General features: G+C 45.4%; 1 long non-coding RNA gene across 1 annotated transcript; it reads right to left on the bottom strand.

The window, feature by feature from the left end:
• Positions 1-4,360: 4,360 nt before the first annotated feature.
• Positions 4,361-14,253, bottom strand: LOC135259908 (uncharacterized). The gene is made up of 3 exons (XR_010331430.1): positions 14,109-14,253; positions 5,007-5,159; positions 4,361-4,808 (listed from the first exon to the last, which is right to left on the bottom strand). It is a non-coding gene; the product is annotated as an uncharacterized LOC135259908 (long non-coding RNA).
• Positions 14,254-14,317: the final 64 nt, after the last annotated feature.

Below are 14,317 nucleotides of genomic sequence, written 5' to 3'. Positions count from 1 at the left end.
CACCCCCTAACGGCACCCCTGAAAAAAAACATTTCTCATACTGTCCTGTTTCAAACAAGCTCTTGAGCTCTTGTACAGGCTGCTAATAAGACTTTTATAAGTGGCTTGCACACGCTCGTGAATGATTAATTATAACGGCGTTAAATGACACCGTCAGCTGGAAAACGGAATACACTGTAGTGTTAGATGAGCGGAAGCTGGCCTGAAAACGCTTCAGGTAGCCTACAGAGGGTAGCCGACGTCACAGTGGTCAGCAGTCAGCGCGAGAGCATTAGTAGCCGGTTAGCACGGAGCAAATTGACTGATCGGAATAGTATCGTGCAAATGCAATGAACCCCTTTTCTGAAGACGGATGGGGTTCGGTTGCCCTTTGTTGCTGCTCTATTGGCAACGACTCTTCAGTGCGCTCCACAAAACCGTTGAGCAGGCCAAGCCTATCTATTCCGTAGACGGTCGACCTACCCTCCCAATCTCGGCTAATTTAATTACGAGAGGGTCCACCACGGAGAACCACATTAAATATGTCGGGGAGGGACAATTACTCGATATTTCTTATCGCGTGCTCCACTGGGGCCTCCTCTCTGGGCATTGCACTCTGAACGAAAAGCGCTGCTGCAGCGAGACATTATGAAACTCGCCTGTGCCGCGCGCGCGTGCGAGCTCTCAGACCGGCAGTTAAAACGCGTTCTTCGGCCGTTTGAACTCGCTCCTTCCTTCCGCAATTCTTTTCGATTATGAAAATTTTAATGCGGCGGGACAGATCCATTCCGATCCATCCATGCCCCTTCACACGAGTGGCTGACCAGCCGCACTGCGATGGCTTCAGAGGTCGGCGATTTTGTTGGGGAAATTGCAGCTCCACCTATACACTGTAGCCCAGCTATCCCTGGAGGTCCCGTCCTGCGCAGATTCCACTTGTCCCGCTGCGGAAGCGAGTGGGTCCGGGAGCTGATCACAGTTTTGCTAACCCATACCTATTCTGTGAGTTCTACACGTGTGCGTTTAAATAAATCCTTTTTTTTCTCTTTCTTTAAAAAAAATCACGATTCCTCCCATTTGTTTTCCACCGATTTTGCCCTCGCTATATGGAGAATTTGTCATTTGGTAAGAGGAACTGCTGCGGTCTATATATAGCCTGAAACTTTTTATGCTGTTTCTGCTGGGCATTTTTCAAGCCCTAATGGAGCACATTTTTTGAAAATGTTATTTGTATTTATTTTTGCAGGTCTTACAGGCAGTACAAGGTCAGTATCACCTCCACCTTTTATGAGCTGTGGAGGTGGTTTCTAAGATCAAGCATGACAAAGTGCCCCGCTGCGCAGGTGTGCTGGAAGGCCGTTGATTATTAAAAGCCGTCGTTGTGTGGTTGTACGCCAGCCGTAGCCTTAGGAACCGTCCGTCCTTTTACTGCTCCTCAGTTTTCATTGTGCAGGTGGGGGAAAAATCAGGTCGTTAGCAATTTGTCAGGTTTATCACACTCACCCTGGACAAATCTTCCGCAGAGGGAGATGTATGGGTTGACGGAGTCTGTCGTTACTCACCGGAGAGGGCGTCGCTGAGCAGCTGGTGTCGGGCGGGAGTGGCCAGTGGGCGTGTTTATGTAAGTGCGTTCCGAAGCGCTCCGGGTTGATTCGTTGGATTGTTCCCGTGGATGGACTCGCGCCTCGTGCATTTATATCACGGCAGCATGACTTCTGAAAATCTTTTTTTTGGGGGTGAGGGGTTGGGGTACTGATTTTGGTGGGGGGGGGGGGGGTGGCGGGTTTCGACAAAATACACCTGTCGGTTTCCTCCTAGCGGAAGGCCGTGGGATGGCATCGCGCCCGACCCTGACCTTGGCAGTGCCACGTTAGCTGGACGCACATTCGCCCTTAATGGGGACAGGATTCTGTGACCCCTCTCTCTAACGACCTGCTCGCCAGAATCCATAATCGCCCCCACAGGCCGTGTTCCAGAGAGCTGGCCAATCAATACGCAGCTTGAGCTGTGCCAGGGCAGTGTGGGGCACACAGAGCTGTGCCAGGGCAGTGTGGGGCACACAGAGCTGTGCCAGGGCAGTGTGGGGCACGCAGAGCTGTGCCAGGGCAGTGTGGGGCACACAGAGCTGTGCCAGGCCAGTGTGGGGCACACAGAGCTGTGCCAGGGCAGTGTGGGGCACACAGAGCTGTGCCAGGCCAGTGTGGGGCACACAGAGCTGTGCCAGGCCAGTGTGGGGCACACAGAGCTGTGCCAGGCCAGTGTGGGGCACACAGAGCTGTGCCAGGCCAGTGTGGGGCACACAGAGCTGTGCCAGGCCAGTGTGGCAGCTAATGGGTATCTACGTGAGGTCAGATCTTCATTTATCTGTTTATTTATTCTCCCCAGGGGATTTCCTGTAGTTGTTTGTTTCAGTGCATCCATGTGACCTCACACGTTCAAAGTTGACCGATGGTCTTACCTGCGGTCTCTGCATGTTATGCACAGACTTTTTAGGAAAAAAGTGCCTTGAGCATCATCAGATAATCTATGTGTGTCCCCCCCCCCTCCTTTAGGAGCCACGGTTTTACTTTACATCCCTGATTCCATGATGGATGAAGGGCGGGGGGCTGGAGTGCTCCTACAGGACCCCAGACAGCAGTGGCCTCACACACAGGTATGCTCACCTGAGCCTAATCAGACTCACACACAGGTATGCTCACCTGAGGCTAATCAGACTCACACACAGGTATGCTCACCTGAGGCTGATCAGACTCACACACAGGTATGCTCACCTGAGCCTAATCAGACTCACACACAGGTATGCTCACCTGAGCCTAATCAGACTCGCACACAGGTATGCTCACCTGAGCCTAATCAGACTCGCACACAGGTATGCTCACCTGAGGACAATCGGACTCACGAACAGGTATGCTCACCTGAGGCTGATCAGACTCACACACAGGTATGCTCACGTGAGGCTAATCAGACTCACACACAGGTATGCTCACCTGAGGATAATCAGACTCACACACAGGTATTCTGTAACCCCACCCCACCCATTTGAGAGGCCATTTCTTTTCTTGTTTAATTCACTCTCTTGGCATGTTTCTCTTCAGCACTTGTATATTTCTTGTTTGTTTGTAATAAACATGTTTAGGTGTTTTTCACGCCCAGGCCCCACCACCCTGCCCTGCTGCTGTACCTGACACTGAGCCCCCAATCACATACTCCTCCCCCCCCCCACCCCCCCAATTTGAGCACACCTGGGGCTCTCCGCAGGAATCTCTAAACGCAGGCAGGGGTGAAGGAGAGACTCGGTCCGGTTTCAGATTCAGCTTTTGCCCTGCTTCCTCTGGCACCGCACGGCTCTGTATTGACCCGGGTGCCTTCTGACATTTGTCTTCTGAAAAGAAAGTCTCCGCATTTCTTAACTTGTTTCTAGGCAACCCAGAGAACACCCAAGTGCCCTTAAAAGTCATTAAAAATAGTCATAACCTACATTTGGCGAAGGGAGGACTGGTGGCAGATCTGTGCTCAGCCAATCGTATGGCCAGAGTACATCACAGTAAGAATGTCCTGTTTGAATTGAGCCCACCACCCAGGGTTTATATCGTAAATCAGCTATTGCTATTGTAAAAACCACCAAAATAACATTTAATAAAACAGACACCTCACACATCACAGTGTCCCTATCACTGTAAAAGGATTTTTGGGTTTGTTGCGGAGGGAGACAAGTCTCCCACTAATCCGGACACACCAGTACCCTTTTTCTCTCTAGGGTAGGCTCACTTCTTAGGCTTGTAAATTTCATTCCTAAATTTGAATTTCAGACTAAATAATTGGCGGTGAAATGATCATTTCTTGTTTTGCTGGTCAGTTTAGGACATCGCCCTGCCAAGTGCGATCTCAGGTTTTACATCATGGATGCATTTTATCACAGATTCTCAATGCAGCACCAGACAATCAGCTTTTGTAGTATTTATTTTTTAACGGTGCAAGTTTTCTCTTCCGACCGTTTGGAGCTAAAGAATTCAAATTTGATGTACATTATGAAAATTCTTGAAGGTTTTTTGTCCAGCGCTGTGGTAGCCAAATCAACACTGGAGTGGTATATCTGGTGGGTTTGAAAGAATCTGTGTGTTTTCCCGTTAAGAACCATTTTGCACGGCTAACGTGAGCCACTTGAATGTGTGGAAAGTGCTCATTGCACCGCAGGCTTTCAGACAAGCCGCTGACCCCACTAAATCCCTCTCTGTGCGTCTGCTGCAGCCGCAGAGTTTTGAGTCCTTGTTTAGCACAGATTACATCATAAAACACAGAGGGGAGATGGGCACGCTCGGGACATGGAGCCATAAAACGAACCCGGACAGCACACTTTATTTTGGAGGTCTTCTCCATTCAGGCACACAGCAGGATTTATATTATTATTCACACTGGATTCAAAAAAAAAAAAAATCCACCTGGTGTATATATGAACACACACTTGCTTTCAAAACTACTGAAGGCGTCGAAGTTGCAACTCTGGATTTTTTCATGAACGTGTTCGCGCGATTTTGTCTGAGCAAACCCCTCAGTGACCCTCATTATTCAGAGTGAGCGAGAGAGAGACAGAGAGAGAGAGAGAAAAGAATGTCCTGGCAGCAATTCAATTTAATTCAGTGAACAGCCAGTTGGACAGATAGTATAGCAGTGACCGAATGAACTGAAATGTACTGAATCCACATTCCCAACCGCTGCACATCTGTCTGGACTGACTGTCCAGGCACGTCCTCCACTGTCTGCACATCCCCATTAGGCCAGCTAACGATTTCCTTGTGTGGGGACGATTCTAAAGGATGCGTCCAGCAGGCCTTTTGAAATAAAAATTATAATTGTTATTTCAGATATCTGAAATCATGTTTTCAGCTGGCAGGTTTGCATGTTAAATGCCACATTATTATTTTTCTGACCGTTAACAAAAATGCAAAAATTGTCAATTTTCATTTATTTTTTTAAAAAAGGGCAATAATAAGTGTTTGAAGTGCATGTTTTTTTATTTTTTTGCTCACCTCATATTGTGATTGACAGGCGGCTGGTCGTCACGCTTGATTGGATCAGACAAGTCAATGACTGACAGCTCAGCGCAGTCTCGCCCATTATAGGATTTTATGAAGCTTCTCTCCCTCATTACTAGACTATTACCTACAGAGAAGGCCGGACAGCTTCACAAAAAAACAAGCTCTTTTCACTCAGCACTGGAATGAAAATGGCACCGTCTCCTCCCTCCTTGTCAGTTATGTGAGCTCGTGGAAGGATTGCCCACTCTAGAGGCTGTGGTCTTTGTGTCCTGCTACAGAACCAGTGGGTCTAAGAGTCTGAACAGGTGTACTGCCCTCTGTCGAACCCCACTGGGTGTCATTAATCAAACGCGCCACCAGGGGGCAGAATCTTTCAAACTGTCGCTCCTTCATTAATATTTATCTGCTTAGTTCCCACCCAGAATCAATACTGATAATAATTAACTGTATTATTGTTATTATTATGGCCTGATTGGAAGGATTTTCCCCCAAATGTAGAGCTTTGTGATGAACTCATGGGTGAAGTTGGGGAGGGGGGGGGTGTGGGGGAGTTGAGTGGCGGGGCAATGTGCAGGAAAAGCCAGGCAGGTGTAAAATTGTAAAATTGGATCCGGGGGTGGATGGAGACTTAGAATTCATGAGCACCGCAGTTACTGCTTCACATACAAGACTGTTGAACCTGAACAGGTACTTTACCTGAACAAAAACAATCTTTTCTTCTGATGGATTGACAATCCCATTACTCAGAACCGTAATATTGCTACATTTTGCAGTAACTTCTGTCACTTTAATAAACAGTGACAAATGCTCGAGGCTTTGTGGGCGAGATTAGGTCATTATTGGTGGTGCTTGCTGAAAAATGTAAAAGGCTTTTTCTCAATTATTACCACTTAACAAAGATAAATAATTTACATTACTCTAATATACTGCAGTGCATTGCACCAGATATCATATTATTATGATTATGAGTATGCATTAAAAATTGCATGAGTGAATAAGTGAAGTTTAAAAAAGTAAAACATTTTTAATGAACTGAAAATGAATCCATCAGTCAGACGTGGGATGGATTTTGCTGATTTTCCTCACACTGTGGTATTGGCGTCTGCGGTGTGAATTTGTCATGCAGACGTTCTCACATTTGTATTCAGAGAAAAACAGGACCACACACATCTCGGGATGCTGTAATTATAATCCCAGCGCTCAGATGTCTGTGGTTTAAAGGCCAATAACCCATTCATTTCACTCATTAATCCCAACTCTCAGCTGTCTGTGGTTTAAAGGCCAATAACCCATTCATTTCACTCATTAATCCCAACGCTCAGCTGTCTGTGGTTTAAAGGCCAATAACCCATTCATTTCACTCATTAATCCCAACGCTCAGCTGTCTGTGGTTTAAAGGCCAATAACCCATTCATTTCACTCATTAATCCCAACGCTCAGCTGTCTGTGGTTTAAAGGCCAATAACCCATTCATTTCACTCATTAATCCCAACGCTCAGCTGTCTGTGGTTTAAAGGCCAATAACCCATTCATTTCACTCATTAATCCCAACGCTCAGCTGTCTGTGGTTTAAAGGCCAATAACCCATTCATTTCACTCATTAATCCCAACACTCAGCTGTCTGTGGTTTAAAGGCCAATAACCCATTCATTTCACTCATTAATCCCAACGCTCAGCTGTCTGTGGTTTAAAGGCTAATATCCTATTCATTTCACTCATTAATCCCAACACTCAGCTGTCTGTGGTTTAAAGGCTAATAACCCATTCATTTCACTCATTAATCCCAACGCTCAGCTGTCTGTGGTTTAAAGGCTAATAACCCATTCATTTCACTCATTAATCCCAACACTCAGCTGTCTGTGGTTTAAAGGCTAATAACCCATTCATTTCACTCATTAATCCCAAAGCTCAGCTGTCTGTGGTTTAAAGGCTAATAACCCATTCATTTCACTCATTAATCCCAACGCTCAGCTGTCTGTGGTTTAAAGGCTAATAACCCATTCATTTCACTCATTAATCCCAACGCTCAGCTGTCTGTGGTTTAAAGGCTAATAACCCATTCATTTCACTCATTAATCCCAACGCTCAGCTGTCTGTGGTTTAAAGGCTAATAACCCATTCATTTCACTCATTAATCCCAACGCTCAGCTGTCTGTGGTTTAAAGGCCAATCACCCATTCATTTCACTCATTAATCCCAACGCTCAGCTGTCTGTGGTTTAAAGGCTAATAACCCATTCATTTCACTCATTAATCCCAACGCTCAGCTGTCTGTGGTTTAAAGGCCAATAACCCATTCATTTCACTCATTAATCCCAACACTCAGCTGTCTGTGGTTTAAAGGCTAATAACCCATTCATTTCACTCATTAATCCCAACACTCAGCTGTCTGTGGTTTAAAGGCTAATAACCCATTCATTTCACTCATTAATCCCAACGCTCAGCTGTCTGTGGTTTAAAGGCTAATCACCCATTCATTTCACTCATTAATCCCAACGCTCAGCTGTCTGTGGTTTAAAGGCCAATCACCCATTCATTTCACTCATTAATCCCAACGCTCAGCTGTCTGTGGTTTAAAGGCTAATAACCCATTCATTTCACTCATTAATCCCAGCTGTCTGTGGTTTAAAGGCCAATAACCCATTCATTTCACTCATTAATCCCAGCTGTCTGTGGTTTAAAGGCTAATAACCCATTCATTTCACTCATTAATCCCAGCTGTCTGTGGTTTAAAGGCTGATAACCCATTCATTTCACCCATAACCTTTAGCGTCTGGTTTTAGGCCTCCGAGTGCTGCTTTTATGGACCTCACCTTTCATCTTCAGAAGAGGGTCTGCTCTATAAAAGGGCACAAATCAGGAAGTTAACAGTGTGCTGTAGTTTCGAACAGAGCCTCAGCCCGAGGGAGAGTTTAATCTCGGTCTGTAAGCGCACCTTGACTTCACTGCACCCTTTCTGAGCCACAAAATTCCAACAAAGCTCCGTTAACTATTGTCTAGTATCGAGTGAAGTAGAACAAACGAGAACAGGTTACAACACCAAGAGAACAGGTTACAACACCACAGACAATACAACATTACCTTCTCACCCCAGGTTTCTCCTCCTATAACCCATAATACATTTGTTAAGAGGTATAGTTTCATAATGTTTAGAACAGCAGATGGATATTGGTGATTTGGATAGTCATAGACAGACACAAATAGATCGTATATTGTTGTCTAATGTTAACTATGCGTAGTGGAGATGTTCCAGGTCTCCCTTAAATAACAGGTGTCAGTTTCAGTGAGGGTTTTCTTTTGGATAAATAGAGGATTAATAACATATGCACTAGTGAGGTATTTAATTTAGCTATAATGTTAAACACAGACAAGCCCTGAGCAGGGAATCGTATATACCACAAAGCAAGAGTGACACCGTGTGGACAATATTTTGCAACTAAAGGATTTTAAAGCGACCTTTGTTTCCTGCCTAGTGTAGGACAAAATGTAGGAAAGAAGGGTAGGGTTTATAGGGTCAGGGAGAGACAGGCATGAGTGACACTTTGAATATCTATGCATGTTATGAAGATCACATATTCACAACCCAGCACTTTCCGTCTGCCAGATCAGCTGAAGCAGGAGAGAGGGCATCAGCAAACCCAGCATAAGCATTGGCTCCCCAGGACAGAGTCTGACTGAGACCAAGTCAGACTGGGACTGACTCTGACTGGGACAGAGTCTAACTGGGACCAAGTCTGACTGGGACAGAGTCGGTCTGGGGCTGAGTCTGACTGGGGGCCTTTCATGATTCATGGGGGTCATTACATTACATTTATTTGGCAGCCGCTTTAGTCCAAAGCGACGTGGAATAAGTGCATACCAGAGGTCATTGGAACAACTAAAAAACACAGGTCCGATGAGTTACAATAATCATTATGTAACAGTTATCTCTCTCTCTCTCTTTCTGCAGGTAAGCTTACCTGGGCCTCCACTGATGCATGGTACATTGTACGCTGATCTCCAGGTACAAACACAACAGGTGGGTGCAGCTTTGCTCCCTCTCCATGGACACAGAGATAGGCGTACAGCATGCAGTGAATTCTGGCTAAACTCGGTTTCATCCAAGTCTGTAATTCCAGTTAATTCGGCGGCGTGCTGAAGCTAGTTTGGCGTTCCATCTCAGGAGTGATTTGCTGCTGCCCCCGTGTGGCCATGTTTAGTTTCTGCATGTACTGCGTGCATTGCTGTTCTAAGCTCAGTCGCTGCATCTTTGCTGAGGTTAATTTCTTTAGGACTTTCATTCAAGTTGACATAGAAAAATACCCATACAATTTTTATTCGTATCTTTTCGTGCATCACGCTAAATACTGGCTTGATTTAATGCTGTCTCCAACTGATGCGTGATAATACAATATTTCATAAACGGTATACTTGGTGAAGACTGGCCTGTTGATCAATCTGATGGAACCTAACTGGATTTTTCTGTTTAAATCTCTTAATTAATTTCCTTAAAATTAGGAAAAGGAATGTCTCAATTGCAAATGGGGTAATTTTATTGATATTAATTTGATAAAATATACATTGCAAACCGCTTGCGGAAATATACCGAAATATGTGTTATTTCTATGAATGATATTGTTTGCGTTTTAATATAATTTCAGTGACCGGTGCCACCTCACGTCACCAGTTAACGAAGCATCATCTGTGCGGCCTATGCGGGCAGTGATCGCTACGTACGCGCTTTTAAATTCTTTTGTAGGCGCGCGATATCAGTGCGGACCTGGTCGGGAACCTCTCCAAATGCCGCACATGCCGCACAACACCCAAACAGACCGATTTTATGTGCGCTCCGCAGAAAACATACAACAGCCCGAATGTGTGAACGTTCCATTAAAACTACGCCATTTCTCACCACAGGAGGGCGCACTAACACAAAGAAACGCGGGGCCAGGAGGATTGGAGCCGGTGACACAGGCACAACATCTGTGCACTGTAGTAGATTCCATTTGAACATTTTCATTGGACTTGTCCGTGCACGCATATCGCCTCGTGCTCTCAACCCGGCCTTTTTCTCTGTTACTTGCGCAAGTAGGTATGTTCGTGTTCCTTCCCGCAGGCCGCGCTCTCGTTCCTGCTCTTCCCTCGCGCAACAGTCGCAAAGCAGAGCTGTCCATGGTGCTGAATCTGCACTGCGTATTGATCACGGCTCGGCTCCTACTTCTACTTCTAAAACGATCACGAAAACGGATGATCTCTCTGCTGGATAGGTTAATCAGATTAATCATCAAGACGCATGAATGAAAGACATAATCAGAGTTAATTCTGTGATTTATTTCTCTCAATGTAAGCGTAACTAATGCTAGATTTTTTAAATAAAAATTTCTAAATATTTGATGGCCATCCTGTTACCTCATGTGATTTCACGTGATCATTTGGATGATTAAGTATTAATTCATTTTTAATGCATTCATTAATTATAACCCCTAATTCTGTCTATCTATGATACGCATACTGATATAGGCTACTCTCTCTCTCTCTGATTACCGAACATTATTGACTCAGTTGACTTGTTTGAAGGAGGCCGCTCCACCGGGCTGGCGTGCTTACTTTTTTAAAATTCTGAGATGTTTGCGTGCGCCGGACTCTCCGGAAGGTTTCAAATTCCTCTGTGCCGTCCAAGATAGAGGAAGAACCTCATTACGGATTAATCTCCGAACAGACCTTTCCCTCGTCCTTCTCTGCCCAGCAGTGACCCACTGTGATTCTGCGTGGACCTGGAATTTCAGCGTATGGGCCTACCGAAAATCGTGTGCCAACCGATCACAAGCGTTCGAAGTTGTTGCCTGGAAACTGAGCCCGACGATGAGGCTCCGGTCAGCTTGGTCCGAACGTTTTGTTGTTTTTTGTTCTTTTTTCGTTTTTCAATCAGAAGAGCACCAGGAAAATTACCTGTGATAGAAACCTTTCTCTGTTCTGGGAAACGGGGGCGTGAGAGAACAGCTGCGCCCCCATCCTTCACCCCCCCCCCCCCCCCCCCCAACTCCTTGACACAGCTGTCTGCGAGCATGAAAGCTCTATACAGTTGTTTAGGCCACAACCATCCCTGGTCACACAATTCCAGCTTTTTATCTCTTAACCCGCACGCTCGCACAGACACACACACACACACACACACACATATGCACACACACTCACACACGCACACACACGCACACACACTGCACGGTGCCGCGTGTCTCTCCCGCAATGCCAGTCAATGTCCGTTGGATTTCCCACATGAACTGGGAGCCTTCGGTGAAAATGAAAATACCTCCAAAAAGATCATTCTGATATGGGACTGAAGGACAAATAAAAAGAAAATTAGCAGAGGGAAAAAGAGCACGAGAAAGGTAATATATGGATTTCTTTGTTGTGTAATTACAGTGCTCAATAGCTCGCGTTTGTCTTTCCAAAAGTCATTATGCAGCATCTAAAGCTACAGACTAGCGAAACGTCAGCCACCTTAGCAACAGCCACACTGCCGAAACTATCTTGTTATCAGTTTAGAAAGTGATGCGTCACCTTCATTTATTTTTTTAAATTTTATTATGTATTTGAATTAGCTTGTTTCTCTCACTGTTTGCATGGAAGCAATGTCATCTTCGTTTTTCGACGGACTACTAATAAGCAAGTGAGTTCATTTATTCAGCTGTTACGTGGTTGATCATGTGATTTATGCTGGAGTAGGCTACATACGGGGTCACCAAAATCCTAGGACTGGCTCTGCTCCCCGTGATGGTGTTCGGGGAAACACGTGGGCCTACATCTGCTTTACCTCAAAACTGAAGCGGCGTCAGGTTATGAAAAACAGCATGTGATGGCTGCACGTGTGGGTTTAAGATACATGGTCCGTTTAAAATTAATTTTATTTCAGTCTCAGTATGTTTGCAAACAGTCTTTTATACAGCCTGCGTCCCATATGCACACAAAAATACATGTGTACGCAAAAGAAACGGGCGGAGGCTTCAATTATTTAAAAAAAAAAAAAAAAAAAAAAATTACGTTTAAACTGCATTAATATCACGTGCACAGTCCTGGCCACAGTGCTGCAGAGCTTTGTGGGTGTGGATTGTTGGGGCTTAAACCGTGATTTCAGATTAGAGCGATCGATCGGTGTGCGGATCAGGTCATTGATTATTTGCCGTGGCTCTTTGGAGGTGGGAGGGGCCGACAGCTTCTCGATCGTAGTTTGAGAAAGGGAGGGGGAGGGGGGGTCGTTATCCTCTTAGTCAATGCCCTGGGCGTTTACGGGAACACCGCGGGCACCGTTGCTATCGATTGTAGCGGTGGTGTGAAATTGTGGCACGCGAGCACCTGGCCGAAAAACGAGTACGTTCTCGTGAAAATTAAAGCTGCTGGACTGGTGGTGACGTGTTCAACCTGACTTGCGTGAAACTGTATATTCAAATGGCATCTCGCGAGGCTGCAGTGTGGTTCTTACTGTCACGGTTTCCGGATATGGATGCGTCGTAGGTTCTGGTAGCCTACAGAATCTCGACGGCATCAGTGCCGACCGCGGGCGGGGGCAGCTCCCGTGAGCTAGCGCTTATATCTCCGTCGGGCTGCTCAGAGCGGCACGCGTTTGATCTGCGGGATTGTTACTGTAGTTTGTGCCTGTAGGGTTGCCCAGGGTGGGATGGGTTTGATCTGCGGGATTGTTACTGTAGTTTGTGCTTGTAGGGCCCAAGCCCAAGCCCAAGCCAAAACATTACCTCCATCACGTTTTGCAGATGAGTGGGATGCTTTGGATCATGAGCTGTTCCTTTCTTTCTCCACACTTTCCTCTTTACATCACTTTGATACTGGTTAATACCCATCTCATCTGTCCATGGGACATTGTTCGACTGTGTAGAATCAGCTTTAGGCCTTTAAAAAAATAAAAGAAAAACTTTCTTGTGTATGGTCTAATGATGCAAAGACACAGCTGGCCAATAAACAGCTGAGCAGCTAATTGTCCCATTACTTCTGCTCCCCTAAAATAGGTGGTGGTGGGGGGGTTATTAATAAAAATGGGCTGTAATTCCTACACAAATAATCCGATATGGATGTAAATATACCCTTAAATTAAAGATGACCGTCTACACTTGTACCTCACATGTATTGTTTTATTTCAAGCGTTGTGCTGGAGTAGGCTACAGAGCCAAAACAACAATAACTGTGTCACTGCATGATTTCGTAGAATTTCACGAAACTAACTTTTACATTTTCATGACGTGCATAGAAGATGATGCAGAAAAAATATATATTGTAATTGTTTTGTCTAACAGGCGTTGTAATTTTCCGATTACTAGGCAAATTGATGGATTATACCACCGGCCATGTTAACTACAGTCAATAAACGGGCGCATTGGCGAGATCCCGTCGGCCTGACGAAGACCAAAAATAAAACGGTGTAAAAGTTGTAAACGACAAATTCATGCAAATTAAATAAACAATGTATCGCTGGGATTGTGCGAAATGATAGTAGGTGTGTTTTCTAGGTTCACAATAATATACGGACCACCGCTTTGAGAAGGCACGTGCCTGTCTTAGCAACATATTTAATATACCGTAAATATTCTGGATATTCTAGCTCCTAATAAGGCCTTGCCGAGGGAATACACGTTTTGAGAACACGAGAAGCTGACTCTAATTCGACCAGCATTTGTGCCGCTTATTTAACTTTTACTTTCTATTGAATGCGAGCTGTAGTCGTTCTGTATTGTTGCCGTCGTTTATTCAGACGGTATTTCGTGTGTTCGGAGATAAGCATTAGGCCTACGGAATAAATAAAATTTGTATTTGCAGTGAACTTAAGTACCACTTGCTTTCTTCGTCATCAACAAAAAATACAAACCAATTAAGTTTTCTAAACCGAAGAGTTTACACGAGTCTCCTTGTGGGAAACTACAGGTATGCCTACAAGCTATAGCTGGAAAATGTCCAGGTGGTAGAACCTGAGGGGCACATTTAGCTCGTGGGCACCAGCTGCCACGTGGGCGCATATTCCGGGCTGTGTCACCGCAATGCGAGCCCGGTCCCATTCACACTGTGCGGTTTTACTTGTAGTATCCTCGCGAAAATAAAAACCGCTTACCATTCTCTTCTTCGCCGTGACTCAGGTCTTGACGGGCAGACTAGACGGGCCTCGCCGGAGTTGTTGGACTATTGCTAAGCGACCACGGCAACAGGTGAGCAGCCGCTGTAACCGGTGCCCGCGAGGCCTCTTTTGTCTTACTGAAACCACCTGACTTTGGCCAAGTTATATTGGAGCAGATGCCTTTTTTAATTGACGCTAATTGGGAA

Source organism: Anguilla rostrata, chromosome 1 (genome assembly GCF_018555375.3).
Source record: "Anguilla rostrata isolate EN2019 chromosome 1, ASM1855537v3, whole genome shotgun sequence".
Classification (NCBI taxonomy): domain Eukaryota; kingdom Metazoa; phylum Chordata; class Actinopteri; order Anguilliformes; family Anguillidae; genus Anguilla; species Anguilla rostrata.
Note: the sequence above shows the minus strand (reverse complement) of the source record. Positions and strands in the feature narration are given on the sequence as shown.